A 14,114-nucleotide genomic window follows, 5' to 3' on the forward strand; every position below is an offset into this window, starting at 1 on the left:
ACTGGTCCTGTTCTGGGTAAAACTGAGGGGGATGAAAAAGAAGGAGGATGGGTTTGATGGCCGACCTGCCATTTCTGTGTGGCGTGACCTTGTCCAGGCCACCTTTCTCATCAGTGAACTGGAGCTCCTAACGACGGCCATGGAGTTGTTGTGACAATGAAACATTTATTATTCCATTTCTGAAGGCCTTTCACAGGGTTCTTTCCTGGTATTTCTGTCCCAGCAACATAGAATCACTTGCTGTTTCTTTCCCCTCTTTGCCTTCAGACATATCTTTTCTTGTATGGTTTTCATCTGCCTGCTCAGGAAATCTTCCACCAAGTAAAACACACATGAGTACACAAACCTGGCAAATTTGGGTTAATTATGTCTCGTTACTTCGATATCGGCTAAATGGTGTTCCCCTTTCAAGGAAACTTTCCCCTTCCCACTCCTACCTGGAAGGTGTTCTTTCGATGATGTTCTGTAACACTCTTTTTGTTTATGTGTCTCCCTTGCCAAATTATGTGTTCTGAAGGCAATGATTATCATGCCTACTGTTGGGTTACCGCCGTGTAGCCCGTGCCCTCCTCCTTCCCTTCACTTAAATGATGTAGGATCTGAACCTGAGCTACTTGCAAAACTTAGGAGAACACCAGGAGGCACAGTATCCCCTCTGTCCCCAGTTGGTTTATAACTAGAAGAAAACCACTTAATTTACACATAATTGATGGTAAAACCCACTTCCTCTGGGAGTAAATTTGGCTTTCAGAGTCATCGAAGCAGGGAGCCTAGTAAACCTGATTCTTGGTGCTTTGGTAGAGCTTCAGACTTTTGCTGTTTTTCATACATAATAGTTGTTTTTCTGCTTTGAGTAGAAAACCACTAGAAATTAAGAGTATGATTTCTGGCAGTAGTCCAGAGTCAAAACTGGGCCAAACAGTTCTAATCTCACCGCAATCACTACTTGAGAAAAGGACCCCTTTAAACAAAATTTAGACTACCTCTGTGGATGATGCAAACCTAAGGAGAAGAATAGTTTGAGATTCCTCAAATATACTGGGATTACCCACGCCTCGTTTTTTTTCTTTAGGGCTGTTCAGCCCTTGGAGGAGTGTGTGTGTGTGTGTGTGTGTGTGTGTGTGTGTGTGTGTTCATATGTTCACGAGACACAGACCTTTCACTTCCATGACCTAAACGCATCCCATTGTAGCCACTGGTCTATTTGTCCTGTCCGTCGCAAAGTATGACCCTCTAAGGGGTCAGACAGAACTTAGGACAGAGTGAGGGCCAACATTCCCCGCGCAAGAAGGCCAACCGTGGCACCTTAATCCTTTATTACTTTACAAGGCTGGCTATCTCCGTCAGGCCGAATTCCTCGAGCTCAGGGCTGGTCTGATTCTTTTTTACATCCTCAGTGGTCAGCACACACGTTGGCCTGTCCCTCTGCAAACCGTGGTCACCTGTTTGGGGAACAAGGTGGCGTGGTGCCGTAGCAGAGATTGAAGGCCTTCAGGTTTGGCAGACCTCAGGGTGGGGCCAGCACTTGTTAGCTGGAGGACTTGGGGCCAGGTTTTCACTTTTCTGAGCTTCAGGATCAGCTTTTTTGTGAAGATAAACTCTGTCGTGTCCTGCATACTTCCTGGCATTGGAGGGCTATTATTTTTCATTTATTTTGAAATAACTTCACAATTAGAGAAAAGTTGCCCGAACAACAACTGAAAAAAACCAAAACCAAAACTCCCCAAAAGAGAAAAACTTTAAAAAGGCCTATGTTCCTTTACTCAGATCTCCCAGTTGTTAGTATTTTATTGCGTTTGCTCCATTGTCCGCTCTCTTTGTGTGTGTGTGTGTACATGCATACTATTTACCATTATTTTTTTAGTTTATTTATTTTGAGGAAGAGAGTGAGTGCGAGTGAACATGAGTAAGGGAGGGGCAGAGGGAGGAGAGAGAATCCCAAGCAGGCTCTGTGGTATCAATGTGGAGCCTGATGCGGGGCTCAGTCCCACAAACCGGGAGATGGTGACCTGAGCCGAAATCAAGAGCTGGATGCCTACCTGACTGAGCCACCCAGGCACCCCTCTCTGTTATTATTTTTCGAGTTTTGAGAGCAAGCTGTGGATGTGATATCCCTTCACTGTGAAACACTCCAGTGCATATTCCCCCTAATAAGACTGTCTTCTATAGCCGGATATGCTCTCCAAATCAGGAAAGTGGTCCTCACCGGACCTCAGGCTCACAGCCTTAGCTGTGACAACTCCTTCCTGGACCAGCCACTTCTGTGATAGTTGCCAAATGGTGATTCTCTGTCTGTATTTATTAGTTGACATTCTACTCTAAAGAAGAATTTTCCTGGGGCACCTGGGTGGCTCAGTCAGTTAAGTGTCTGACTTCAGCTCAGGTCATGATCTCACACTCCGTGAGTTTGAGCCCCGCGTCAGGCTCTGTGCTGACAGCTCAGAGCCTGAAGCCTGCTTCAGATTCTGTGTCTCCCCCTCTCTCTGCCCCTCCCCTGCTCATGTTCTGTCTCTCTCTGTCTCAAAAATAAATAAAAACATTAAAAAAAAATTTTAAAGAAGAATTTTCCCTTCTCATTTGTTTATTTCTGTCAGCAGAGACTCACGTATCCTGTTTTGTTCAGTAGGTTGTAATAGGTTGCAATTCTATATTCTGATCCTTCAGCTGTCCTCAGTTTAGCCAGTGGGACCTGCTTTATGCTGGCTCCTTTGTCCTGTTGGCTTGACCCTGTCATTCATGGGACATTTCTTGACATGAGATTTTCCAGGCTTATCTTGTTTTTTTTTTTTCCTGCTCTAGCCTTGGAATCAGCCATTTCCAAGGAGCCCTGCTTCTTTTCAATGGAGGATGGTAATTAGAAACCAAAATCTGGGTGCTGAGGTATACACATCGTTGCTGGGGTGTCACTGCCTCTAGGCTCTCTCAGCAGGCAGTCAGAAAATATATATATGTACACTCACATACCATATATGCATACATCTGTAACTTTATCTATTCCTATATGTGTGTGCAGATATATATATGATGTTTGTATGTGTGTGAATATATATGTGTGTATATTATAGGTTTTATACTGTAAAATCATGAGTGTTGTATCATAAAACCAGAGTTCGTATATTGATAAGCCCATCTTAAGTCCAGCTAACCTCTTTCCAGTTTTGCAGCTATATTCTCAAGTAGGGAAAAACTTGGCTCCTCTTATCCTCAGCACATTTACTTATTTCATTTTACTTACCTGCTCAGTGTAACCAGTTTTCCAGCCATGGAGGTTGTCTCTCCCACCTTTGTACCCCACTCCTCATGGCTTGGAATCCTCAGTCACTGGGCCCTCTGACCTGGCTTTTGAGATGGCCTCCCTGCCTCATCATAGTCCTTCAGCTCCCTGAAACGCTCTGTGACCGTAGGCTCTGGGCCTGCTGGCCTGTGCCTCTTTATAATTCCTCGTCCTCTGGCCCACCTGCATCTTCAGCTAACTCCTTTATGATGAAAGGAGAAGGCTGTTATTTTTTGAGGGAGACTTTTATGTTTTTTTGTTTCTTTATCAAAGTATAGTCTACGTGCAGTAAAGTTCATCCTTTGAAATACGCATACCTGTGAATTTTGACAAACACAGCACAGTCATGTAACGACTGTCACAGTCAAGACACAGAATACTTCGTTACCATAAAGAGTTCCCTTGGGTCCCCATCTAGTCAGGCCTTCTTCCCATCCCCAGCTGCTGGCAGTCACTTATCTGATTTCTATTCCTGTGGTGTTTTGCCTTTTCTAAAAGGTCATATAGATGGAATTACTGTGTAGCTTTTTGAGTCTAGCCTCTTCCACTTTGTGTTCTTTTGAGATTCATCCGTCCCATTTTACATATCAGTGATTTGTTCCTTTTTATTATTGGTAGTTCCTTGTCGATGCATGTGCCACAATTTATTTTTCCATTCACCAGTTGATGGTCACTTGGGTTTTCAGCTTAATTCAATCATGAATAAAGTTCCAATAAATATTTCTGTGTATATGGTTTTTGTGTGGACATTGATCTTCATTTCTTTGGGGTAGATACCTAGGGGCGGGGTTGCTGGTCATATCTTAAGCTTGTTTAAGAAACTTCGGGGCACCAGGGTGGCTCAGTCGGTTAAGCGTCCAACTCTTGATCTCAGCTCAGGTCTTAATCTCAGGTCTTGAGCCAGCATTGGGCTCTATGCTGGGCATGAAGCCTACTTAAAAAAAGAAAGAAAGAAATGGGAGGGGAGGGAAGAGAAGGGAAGGGAAGAGAAGAGAGGAAACTGCCCAAGTGTTTCCCAAAAGGCTTACCAGTTTTGCATTCCCGGCAGCACCGAATGTATGAGGCAGTCCCGGTTGCTCCACATCCTTTCCACTACCGGGTTTTGCCGATTTAAAAAAAAAAAAAAATCTTGAATGATTCCAATAGGTTTGTAATGGTATCTCTTATCGGTTTTCATGATTATTTCCCTAAATATTAATGGTGTTGAGCAGCTTTTCATTTGCATATTTGCCATCCATATCTCTTTGATGATGGGTCTGTTAAACCTTTTGCTCATTGTAAAAATCGGGTTATTTGTTGCCCTAATGAGTTTTGAGAGTTCTTTATGTATTCTTGTTACCAGTCCTTTATCAGTTAGATGTTTGCAAATATCTTTTCCCATTTCTGTAATTTTACATTGCAAATATAGCTTCTTTAGTGTGTAGAAAGGTTGGCCTGGATTCTTCAGGGTTTTCCATATAGCCTTAATGCTGTGAATACCAGGAGAAATCTTTGTAAGAGGATGAATGTAGGCTTGAGGGGGGAGGTGGAGATCCCGGAGGATCTGGTGGAATTAACTGCCTCCTCCCAGTGACTTACTGAGGGTACTTGTTGAGGAAAGAAAGGAAGGACAGACTGAAAAATAAGAGGTGTGATAGTAGTGGCCAGAGCCTTTGGTGAGAGAATGGCTGCTAGAATTGTCCAAGCTAGAAAGACAAGGAGGACGAGAGGAGCCAGGGGGCTTTGGCATGGATTGTGTTGAAACTGTTGAACCTAGGGGCACGCGGGTGGCTCTGTTGGTAGAGCATCTACCTCTTGATACCGGCTCTTGTCGTGGATCTCGAGGTTGTATTATAGAGCCATGTGCGTTGGGCTCTGCACTGAGCACGGAGCCTGCTTGGGATTCTCTCCCCTTCTTTCTCTGTCCTTTCCCTTCTTGTGTGCATGCTATAAATGAATGAATGAATGAATGAATGAATGAATAGAAGGAGAGAGGGGGAAGGAAGGAAGGAAAGAAAGAAAGAAAGGAAGGAAGGAAGAGTTGAACCTAGGTAAAGTCAAATGGGGAGCTTCACTGGGCAGGAAGAGAGAGGCTCAGCAAGAGAATGTGGCTTTCTGAAGATTATGGGGACTGTGAAGTGGCAGAGCTGGGACTTAAATTAAGATTTTTAAGAACAGTTGTGAAGGAGGGCCTTAGCGCCTAAGAAACTAGAGTTCAGACCAGGCTGGGGTGACAGGGTTTTGTCATTATGTGTGTCTTCTACATAATTTATAATCATTCTTCCTGGGGCGCCTGGGTGGCTCAGTCGGTTAAGCGTCCGACTTCAGCTCAGGTCATGATCTCGCGGTCTGTGAGTTCGAGCCCCGCGTCGGGCTCCGTGCCGACAGCTCAGAGCCTGGAGCCTGTTTCAGATTCCGTGTCTCCCTCTCTCTCTGACCTTCCCCCGTTCATGCTCTGTCTCTCTCTGTCTCAAAAATAAATAAACGTTAAAAAAAAAAAAATCATTCTTCCTGTGTGGTCTCAGTATTTAGTATAATATAGCAAAACTGGGTTTACAGCAGAATTGGTGGTTAGATTGGTAAGAAAGAGTTTGACTATACCTCCAGTTGAAATGTATTTTGAGTTAAACAGAAAACACTAGAAATCAAATAGGAATGCATTTTTTGGCACAAGAATGTTTGGTTCTGACACCAAAGGGGAAAAGATACTAAGGAGAGTAAGAGATCATAGATCTGGCTTTTGCTGTTAAAATTCGCTATGAAAATACTAACTCTCAAGGTTAAGATTTACTGGAATTGGAATTGCCTTTGTATAATAACACTTTTTTAATGTTTATTTATTATTATTGAGAGACAGAGCATGAGCAGGGGAGGGGTAGAGAGGGGTGGAGACACAGACTCTCAAGCAGGCTCCAGGCTCTGAGCTGTCAGCACAGAGCCCGAAGTGGAGCTGGAACTCACGAACCGAACCGTGAGGCCGTGACCTGATCCGAAGTCGGACGCTCAACCGACTGAGCCACCTAGGTGCCCTGGAATTGCCTTTGGATTAAAAGAGAATGATGAAAGGAAATCTCTGGAAAAACGTGATAAACATAGTTATTTTCATCGGATACCTAGTCTGATTCAGGCACTGTGCTGGGCTCCTTGGCATTACATTTTCCTGATCCTTCCATAACCTTGCAAGAGTGTTTGGTGATACTACATTCCTGTTTCACTGAGAGTCCGAGAAATTAAATAACATATCCAGAGTCATAACTAGTTAAGTGATTGAGCTGGGATTCATCTCTAGGCCTGGGTGGCACCAAAGCTTGGTCTGTTCTCACTGCCCTGGGACTAATTATGGTGCCCTCTGTAGACCAGCATTCTCCCACATGGTTTCTTACCAGTTCACTCATTACAAGAGAGGTATAGAAATTGCTTGTGAGCATTGAGAAACTTTGTAGCAATTTGATAGAGAAATTTTATGAGTATCGAACCTAATAATAACAAGTTTGGGCTTGTATTTTGTATGTTTTTGTTTCTTAAAATTTCCTTTTTTTTTTTTCTTTTTTTACCCCTAGTGATTCTTTTTCTTGCATTTTACAAAAGTACCATTCCATGATGGATTGGAAGCTTAAGAAGAACAGAATTGCTGCAGGTTGTTAGAGAAGCCCTCCCCGTCCCACGCTTTCTCTGGTTTTGAAATCCTTGAATCAGCGTGCAGTTTGCTGGAGCATTTCGGCTGACTCAGAGTTCCGAATGACAGGGGGGACTGGGTCAGAGAAAGGGAATAAGGCAGTAGGGAAAGGCGAGGATCTAGGGAAGGAATCTTCGGGAGAAGTCTCCAAACTTTGCCCTCCAGTGGCAGCTGTAAGGGTGAGTCCGGGTTCTCTCCTAAAATGAGGAGGCGTCCCGTGCCTCCTTTGGTCAAATGTAGTGTCCGGATTGTGGTCGTCTTTCTGTTGAGTCCTGACTTGCTATTCGTTACTCCCCGCGGCGATGCTGGTGTTGTAGAGGGGGACAAATATGGGAAAAGGAATTGATACGAGTAAAGTTAACTGGAGGTAGAAATTCCAAAAATACTCCTTTTCTCTGCTCACAACCACACACACAGGAACACGTACCTTGAAGCATTTTCCCTTTAAGGAAAAGCCTGCAGTTCTTTGGCAGGGCCAGGAGTTTTGATTGGCCCCCTCCACTGCTGTTTGCCATGAAGAATCCTGCCCGGTCCAGTTGTGTTTAGAGCTGGTCTGCGAGCGAGCTGAGCTGCCAAGTTCTCTGGGCCGAATTTGAAATATATTAGTGTTCAGGGAGCGGGCCGGGTGCCTCTGATGCGCCTCCTACAGTTCAGCTTGGCTGTTTCTGGAACCCCATGTGGGAGACTCTTACTTCTCTCTGAATGCCTTTGAAGTCTTGCCAGTTTAGGGAGGGGGGAGGTGTAACTCACTGAAGGGGCATGTTTTTAGGGAGCTTCCCCACATGGGACATGCCATGCAGTGGTGTGGGAGAAGCGCTAACCCGGATGGGAGACTAGGCAGAGCCGGCTCAGTTTTATAGGATTATTTGTCTCTCCACTTCTAACATGTGAAACGACACAACAGGCCCTCTAAGAACCAGACCCCTGCTTGACCAGTTTTAGTTATGGAGGAAACCTGACCTGAGATAAAGGCAGCTACCCCGCGCGGTGTGCGCCTCTTGCCAGAAACCTTACATGTGCTCGGAGCGAATTCCTGCCCTTCTGGTTGTGGCTGCGGGCGTGGCCCAAGGCAAGGCTTGCAACAGTTCTAGTCGCAAACCTTTTACTTGCTCAGCTGGTTCTTAATCCCTGCAACCCAGCCTCGGGTCAAGAATTTGTTCCATAGGTACAGCCAGTTGTGGTGGCTTGCATAGCTCCTGTGCCGGGGACAGCCTAGGCTGGGGGTGATTTGCGTAGATCTGCTTCTCGAAGCTCTGTAGATGTAAACTTACTTAACATTTATGGAGCCCTGTGATAAATTCAGGTGGTTTACAATGCCAGCCTTCAAATTTGAACTGCTCTGTGTCTTTCCAATAGATGAGACGTTTTCCTGAGGATAGGGTACTTTCTGATTCATTCTTTCTTCCTTCCTTCCTTCCTTCCTTCCTTCCTTCCTTCCTTCCTTCCTTCCTTCCTTCCTTCCTTCCTCTCTCTCTCTCTCTCTCTCTCTCTCTCTCTCTCTCTCTCTTTCTTTCTTTCTTTCTTTCTTTCTTTCTTTCTTTCTTTCTTTCTTTCTTTCTTTCTCCTTTCTTTCAATTCCCCAGAGAATCTAGCCTTCTTGGTAGATTCAATAAATATTGGTTGAGATCAGTTAAATAAAGAAGACGCTTCTGAGCGCAAAGAACACAGTTGTATTTCGGTGGTTTATTTGTGAATTGAACTTTCCCGGTCTCTGTGCCATATGTCTCTGATATCAGGTTGCCGGGCCCAGATGACCAGCCTGGTACTTGCCTTTGCCGTTTTACCCCCTGCCGTGGTTATGATGTCGCCAGGCAATAGGAGCACAGGGAAGGTGGCTTATAGAAGTGTGCTAGCTGGCAGGCCCTGCCCATTCTCCATGGGCCATCACACACCCAACACCTTTCTGTACGGTCTTTGCGGGCAAAAGAAAATTGCCTTCAAGTGCTGACTCCTAGGTGAAGCCGCTGGCTAGTTGTGGACGTAGGCTTATTTTTGTTAGGTGTGTGGAATTGGAGGGGGTAGTGGTGCTGGGAGTAATCTTACTGAGTCTGCCATACCCCCCCCCCCCCCCCCCCCCGCCCCATGTTTTGCCAGTGAAAAACAGAGACCCAGAAAGGTTACATGGTTTATTCTTAGCCACGTGGCTACTTCATGGCCATCAAGACTGTTCTCTTGGTCTCCCAGATCTTAGCTCTAGGCATTTACCACACTACTGGAGAAGTCTTAAGTCTTGGTTTTTGTAGAAAGCTTTGGTGAAAATCAGATTCCTGCAGAAGCAAATGTTGGCAATTTAACTTAGGAATGTGAGTAGGAAAACGTTGTCCCTTTTGAATCCTAGGAGAATTATCCCAGAGTTTGTCTTTCTACGCTTTGCATGATGTAGAAGACAGAACAGAACGAAAAAGTTTCATAAAGGATCCGCTTCGTTCAATGCAGAAAGAAGTAGGCCACTTTGAATTCCTAAAAATAACATTAAAAAAAAAAAAAATCCCAGAATTGTGTAAAGAGGTATTTCAGTTGCATGAACGCTGTAATTTTCTGGGGGTTCCTGGGCCCAGGGAGGATGTTAGCTCTCTGAATGCTTTATGACTCTTTTGTTTGAGGGGACCTCCGAATGGGAGATGGAGAAATGTGCTCCGAAGGGTGATTTGGGGGGAAGGGATGAGAAAGTTGCGGGCGGGAAAAGCTCAGCTCAGTGGTTTTAGGGAGTTTTCATTTCATTTTATGTTTTTAAAGGCAAGGCCTGCTAGGAACTTGGTCCTAACTGATTCCAGATGGGCCTGCTACAGTACAAAGGTTTTCAGTGTGTTTGGGATGGGGCAGACCAAGAGGGCCCCCCGAGCGCTTCCTGTGCAGCCCTGCGATTGTACTCACCTAATCAGAAACAGCCCTGCCTGCTGGAGCTTGGGGACAGCCATCTTGGCTTCTCTTTGTGCCCCGTTGTGCGAACTGCCCTTTCCTCCTGTTTGGTGCACCTCCGCATTCTCTTCTCCTTTCCTGTCTGATCTCTTCTCCATTTGTTCACAGGGAGCCGTGTGTGTGTGTGTGTGTGTGTGTGCGTGCGCGCGCGCGCGCGTGTGTGTGTGTTTCGTTCCTCCCTATTCCTTGTGGGGTAAGAGCTGGGAGGAGGGGAGAGGAGAAAAGGAGGGGGGAGGAAGGAGGAGGGTAGAAGGGCCAAATTAAAGGCAGATGCTGAAAGACTTTCTTCCTGGACCCGGGACGTATTTGCGGGAAATGGGTATTGGGAACATGAGAATGTGAAGCAGATTTGGAAGACCAAGCCACTATTCATTGATTCATTGATTCATTCATTCGTTCATTTTCTCCCCCCCCTTTCCTCACAATCCTGCACTCTTTCCAAAAGGTTCAGAACACTGCAGGTAGATGGTTTGTTCACATTATAAACCGAGTTATCACTGGCCCTTTCTGGTTAAAGGGCGGGTTTGGCAGTGATTTTCAACCCAGTAGGAATAGAAAGGTGTTTTGCACTCCGAGCCCAGCCTTGTTGCCAGGGGAGCATGCCTTCTGTGCCCTGATGGCTGTTGAACTTGGCCAGCTTCTCAGCTGTTGCAGGTGCTCTGCTGAGTGTAAGAGAGGATTTTCGTGATGCTCTGCTGCAGGGACAATGAATTGTTCTTACGGGCCTTCCAGACTCCACCAGTCTGGAAGGCCCGTATATTTTAGGTATATTTTATACCTAAATTTGATCTTCTGTTTTGGCACAGATGCCTCTTAGACTGAGGGTATGCTTGGTGTTTGAATCTCAGTCTTTTGGATCTAGCTGATGGTTGCAGAATGTGGTCCCGGGGTTTTGTGTGGGTCCCTATAGTTTTATTCTGATCCATTTGGCTATTGTATTCATGTGGTTGCATAAATGCGAATTTATTCAGATAGAATATGGACAAATACTATGTAGGCATAAAGTTCCCAGCGACATAGGTTTGTTTTGCTGACCTGTCTGTACTTTTCAGTGTCCCCTTTGCCCTCGTGTAAGTATGGTGATCGCACTTTTCCCGCCGAAACAAATGTGTGGAATATATTGTCCAATGAAAAATTTTTACGGTGTTTCTAGTCTTTTTTTTTTTAATGTTTATTTAGTTTTGAGACAGAGAGACAGAGTGCGAGTGGGGGAGGGGCAGAGAGCGAGGGAGACACAGAATCTGAAGCCGGCTCCAGGCTCCCGAGCCATCAGCACAGAGCCCAGCGCGGGGCTCAAACCCATGACCTGGGAGATCATGACCTGAGCCTAAGTCAGATGCTTAACCGAGTGAGCCGCCCAGGCGCCTCTTTATGCTGTTTCTAGATAGTGAGGTTGTCTGGGAGATACAGTTTGGAAATGGAAATAATATGAATTTCTGGGATAATCTGATGTTAGTGGGAATAATGGATGAGTGTTTAAAGTTGAGATTAAAAAAGATTTTTTTTTTCAAAGTTTATTTATTTTTGAGAGAGAGAAAGAGAGTGTGAGCAGGGGAGGGGCGAGAGAGAGAGGGAGACACAAAATCTGAAGCCGGCTCCAGGCTCCGTGCTGTCAGCACAGAGCCTGATAACGGGGCCTGAACCCATGAACTAACTGTGAGGTCATGACCTGAGCCAAAGTCGGACGCTTAACCGACTGAGCCACCCAGGAGCCCCTAAAATTGGGATTTCTTAAGCTAGGTCACACAGTTACCCTTCTTATGAGTGAGCCTTAGCAATATGACATTGAAGCTAACAGAGAATTACCTGATGTTTTTAACCATCAGCTGCTTGTAATAATGTTCTCAATTAACCAGTAGTGTCTTCCTTCTTCACTTTATTTTTTAAAATCCCCCTTTAGGCAGGAAGGGAAGGCAGCTAAGGTGTGTTTGTTTGTCTTTTGAGTGGCTATTATTTGCCAAGTATCAGACTCCTCCATTACCTCCCTTAATTTGTGGTGTGGTGGCCTTAATCTGGTTTGCAGAGGAGGAAACTGCACTGGCCCAGTGTCACACAGGCCAGTGTCATAGACGGCTTCAACCCATTATATTCTGGATCCAAAGGTGGTATATGTGCTCTCACACTCTGAGTTCCATAGAAGTCCTAAACTCTTCTCCGAAAAAGAATTTCTTTTCTAAGGGGAATGTAGTGGTTAAGCTTTTGTAAAGATCATGTAAAACTTACTGTCAACTTCCCTTTTTAGGCGTGCTGATTTTCTGCCTCAGACATATAAAAGCTGATACCGGAGAGAGGAAGGAGGTGAACCATTTAATTATAATGCCTGTTTATAGAGAGGCTTTGAGCCTCCAAAAGTTGCTTTCTTTAAAATGGAAATTTTTATTGGGATAATTATAGATTCCCATGCAGTTGTACAAGAGCCACTTGTGAAATGGTAGAAAGGCAGAGGTTCTGATTTAGACACCTTCGCTCATCCTCGAAGGCAGGGTGGAAGGAGAGGACAGGAGGCCCTCTAGAGACCTCCGCTCCACCTTAGCAGCTCTTTGTGGTCTTTGGGAGGCACTTTTGCTGTCAGCCCTGTACTGAGAGAGGCCCTCAGTTGTAGTTTCTAGTTCAGGGAGGCCATCCCATGAACTCTTGATTTGCTTGAGCCGAGGCAGCATTCACAATGCAGGGATAGATTGGAGGTAGAGGCGGCCTTAGAAATTGGAAGAGTGAGTTGGAATTGCTAGAGGGGAATCAACCAGACATCTTTGGTTGGGATCACCAGGAAGACTCCTTTCGTTGTTTTTCCAGTGGTTAGAAGTCATCTTCTGAAGGAGGCCTTCTTTAACCTAAAGTACATTCACCCAATTTTCTTTGACATTTATCATGATTTAGAACTACTTATTTATGTGGTACAATGTTTTTGTCTGCTATTTGACTACACTTCACGAGGGCAGGGACTGTGTCAGTTTTCCACACTGTATACGTGGTCCCTAGATTATGGGACCATAGTTAAATATACAGAACATAAAAGTTGGTTGAATGAATGAATACCATGGGAAATTGTGGTTCTTGTTAAAGAGCTTAGTTCTTGGCTGGTCAAGCCTTTGCCTATTATTTTGGGTCAGAGGAATGACTGAAAATTTTCTGGATAAAAGAATTTTAATCTCATAGATTTTTTTTTTTTTTAATCTTGTAAACAAGGTAGTAAACTATTTTAACTTGAGGTCTTCCCTTAAATGCGGCTGATGGATTTTGCATTATTTCAGAAAATATGCTTAAGGCCTAGAAGCCCAGCCTGTGAAGCATCTGGTCCACTTTGACCTCTAAAATGAGCAGACTTGTTCTTTTCCCTCCTGCTCTACATGTTTAGAAGAGTAGCACAATTCTATTTTGAGGCTCGTTACAAAATAGAATAAAGAAAACTCTGACTCTGGTTTAAAAACTCTCTGCTCATCTGAATTGGTTTAATGACTATTCTTTACTTTAACCCCTTCAACTTCTCATCCCAGAATCGACCTTCCTAAATTTACCTCTCATAAAGGGGTCATATATATTTGATTCCTAACTCACTGAGACTCTTTTTATTCTACTTCTTTTTGTTTAAAAAGAAATTTTTTTTTTGATGTTTGTTTATTTGTTGAAAGACAGAGACAGAGCACAAGCGGGGGAGGGGACAGAGGGAGAAGGAGTCACAGAATCCGAAGCAGGCTCCAGGCTCCGAGCTGTCCCGCACAGAGCCCGGCACGGGGCTCAAACTCACAAACCGCGAGGTCATGAGCTGAGCCCAGGTCAGACACTTAACCGTCTGAGCCACCCAGGTGCCCCTCTTTTTGGTTTTTAAAGGTAACCTTTCTCTCCAAGAGCAGGAGGAAAAGTAATTATGGGTAAGAAATTTGGAAAACATTGAGGGAAAAAAAATGTATGTTTGGGTGGGTGTGTGAGAATTTGTGTGTATACATATGTATTATTTTCCTTCTCTGCTCCACTCTTCTCTAGCTAGGATGAGATTTTTTTTATTTCAGGAAAAATTGCATAATTTCCAGACTCAGCTGTCTCTTTTAGGTAGTTAGGCTATAAAATACTGAATTTGTAGCTGTTATCTTATTAAGATCTTAGGTGTACTCTTAGGAAAATTGGTAAATGATGTGGTTTTTAGGTGTGTGTATTGAAGAGGCAGTAGCAGTAATAACGTAATGCCTTTGTCCTGCTGTTCCTTATTGAAATAGAAATTTGCTTGGAGAGCTCAGGATGGTGGAAGATGATTTATTATTTTTGAGCTCT

The 14,114-nt window shown here is 44.4% G+C and overlaps 1 protein-coding gene and 1 long non-coding RNA gene across 20 annotated transcripts in view; one reads left to right on the plus strand and one right to left on the minus strand.

Moving 5' to 3' along the window:
- The window catches only part of RBFOX2 (RNA binding fox-1 homolog 2), a 287,236-nt gene that overhangs the window by 45,519 nt on the left and 227,603 nt on the right, over positions 1 to 14,114 (plus strand). The window lies entirely within an intron of this gene.
- LOC131518924 (uncharacterized) lies at positions 9,042 to 10,045 on the minus strand. Its single transcript, XR_009265358.1, has 2 exons — positions 9,804 to 10,045; positions 9,042 to 9,196 (listed from the first exon to the last, which is right to left on the minus strand). It is a non-coding gene; the product is annotated as an uncharacterized LOC131518924 (long non-coding RNA).

The sequence above is a fragment of the Neofelis nebulosa genome, chromosome 8 (genome assembly GCF_028018385.1).
Source record: "Neofelis nebulosa isolate mNeoNeb1 chromosome 8, mNeoNeb1.pri, whole genome shotgun sequence".
NCBI lineage: Eukaryota > Metazoa > Chordata > Mammalia > Carnivora > Felidae > Neofelis > Neofelis nebulosa.